The sequence below is a fragment of the Miniopterus schreibersii genome, assembly GCF_964146895.1.
Source record: "Miniopterus schreibersii genome assembly, chromosome: 8".
NCBI lineage: Eukaryota > Metazoa > Chordata > Mammalia > Chiroptera > Miniopteridae > Miniopterus > Miniopterus schreibersii.
The window spans coordinates 58,014,932-58,017,410 of NC_138109.1; positions in this window are offsets into that span (position 1 = coordinate 58,014,932).

Genomic DNA, 2,479 nt, shown 5'->3' on the forward strand with positions numbered 1-2,479 from the left:
AGTCCTGAATTGGAGTTCTGACTCTACCATATAATATGTATGTAGCATCATGTAAAGCACTTAAAGATGTGGTTACCTTTGTGTACAAGAAGAATAGTGGTAATGCTCCCATGATTCACCACTCAGTATCATTGTAAGAATTATATGAGATAACACAAAAGAAGTATTTTATAAACCAAGTATTGGCTATAAGCATTTGTCACATTCATTGTTTGGACTGAGCTTCTACCACATCACCTCCTCAGGAGACTGAGTCTGAAATAGAGTCACAGTAGACATTCTGTGGCCTTAAAAAAATGTCTAGGGAGACTGATCCACTATCAGCATAATTTCAAATTGGTCCAATCACCCATTGGACAATGGGATTTCCATAAACAATCACTGGGGGGTGGGGGAGAAGGGCTGCAAAGTTCTCTGTTTTCTTTGAAGAAAACAATGAAGAAAGAAGACAAGAGAGATCTTTAGATGTGAGGATAACCTAAAATATTGATAACCAAATTTCCCCCTGAGGTGGATACCTATCTGGCAATGACCCAGACAGAGGCAGAGTCCAACAGAGCTTCCTACGGAAAGAGTAGTCCTTCTTGGTGATGCCAAGAGACTCATCTCAAATTGCTAGGGCAATGGCACCGATGGTGTACAATTGTGTGTTAGCAGCTGAGCAGAGACGAAGTAACCGCAAATTTGTGGTCAACAGCAAACACTTAACAAATGTTTAAAGCTTAATAGAGATGAGAGGGGCTAGGCATCCCAGAGGCTCTAGTGATAAAACTCTTTTAGAACAGAAATATTGTGAAATTTTGTATGTTTTTTTCCCCTAAAACTTTGGCTCAGTCCGCTAGCTGAAGGGGGTGGGAATGTCTTATACACATTGACCTCCGGTTTCAGTAATATTGGTAAGTCATGGCGCAGCAACCACACTGCTTCCAAAGGAATTTTCTTAGCTTGATTTTATAACTGATTGCCTTTTAAGTTGGTAAATCGATCTGCTTATCTCTGAAAAAAGGCTAATGATTTCTGATTTGGTTGCCAAATATTTTCAGAAATTCTAGATTCATTTTTAATAAACATTATATCACAATTAGTGCCAAGCACTACTGTAAATACTACGCAAATATTAACTCTTATTCTCACAGGCTTTTCTTTCTGTGGAGTTACAGTGGCATCTCCATTTGGAGAGGGCTGCAATTTTGAATTGCTCCACACTAACTGGAAATACTATGTTTTCTAGTCCCCACCAGTTGCAGACAATTCCCCACAGTGTGTTCTCTGGGGCTTTGTCCTGATGGGATGTAAATGGCTTCTCTCTCTTGTCTCAGGGAGGGAGCCATTGGAAATGTTTTCCTTTCCTTGAATTGATCCCACTATGCAGGGACAGAGAGAACATTTGCCCACCAATCCTTTATCTCATCTCCCTCCTCGATGTTTCTGCCTTTCCCATCTGCAAGCCTTACAAGCATATTGTAAGACAGGTTTGCTACACTGTGATAGAGATGTCTAGTTTTCAAAAATCTTCAATCAAATTTTAGTCCCTCAGGACCTTTTTTTCTGCTTTCCATTCTTCCTTATTGGTTAACACCTTTCTAATAAGCAGGTGTCCGGAACTGTATCATCTTTTCACTTTGCAGATTCAGTTTCCAGGTGCTGTTTACTGTGACTCTAGGGCTTTTGAGGCATTTCTGCCTTTCACTGGGTTTCTTTGTTTCCAATTATTGCTCTCCAGGCACTTAGCTCCTTCCTACTTTAAACTTTATTTTCTGCCTCAAAATTCTAGTCATACTGGGTTTCTTCTATTATAGCTTATTGATCTATAATGCATACAATACGTTCAGGTTTATAATGACCTGCTAATATAATTCCTGTGTTACTTAAGATCACTTTCCAAAGTTAATAAATGCCAACAACAACTAAAAGCACTATATTAATAGTGATAAAAACATTAACATTCATTGAACACTTTCCATAGTGTTCATGTATACTTTCATGTATACTCTTGCAGTAAATCATAATCTGCAGGTGCTATTGTCAACTTTTTTTTTTTTTTAGCAGATAAAGAGAACCGAGGTTTAGAAAACTTAAGTAGCTTGCTCAAAGTAGAAAAGCTAGCATTTGAAAAGATCAAGATTTGAGCCCAGGTTGTGGACTTAATCATTAACCTACATTGTTTTCACTTGTATTTAATAAGGACTATGTGTAAAAAGGAATTATTTAGTTTTACTTACTATTTTGAATAATATATAATAGCTAATTTCATTGTTGTCAATAATGAAAAGCCTTGATAATTAGCTTACTGGTAAAAAGGGTACATGGTAGAGTATGAAGACATGGTTCCTTCACAGAGACACATGAAACGTAGACACAGACCCAGACTTCAGAGAATATCCTGTCTGAATACAGCAGACCTGCCTTATTGCAGTTTCACTTTCCATGGTTCCTGTTACCCATGGCCAACTGAGGTCCAAAAACATTAAATGAAACA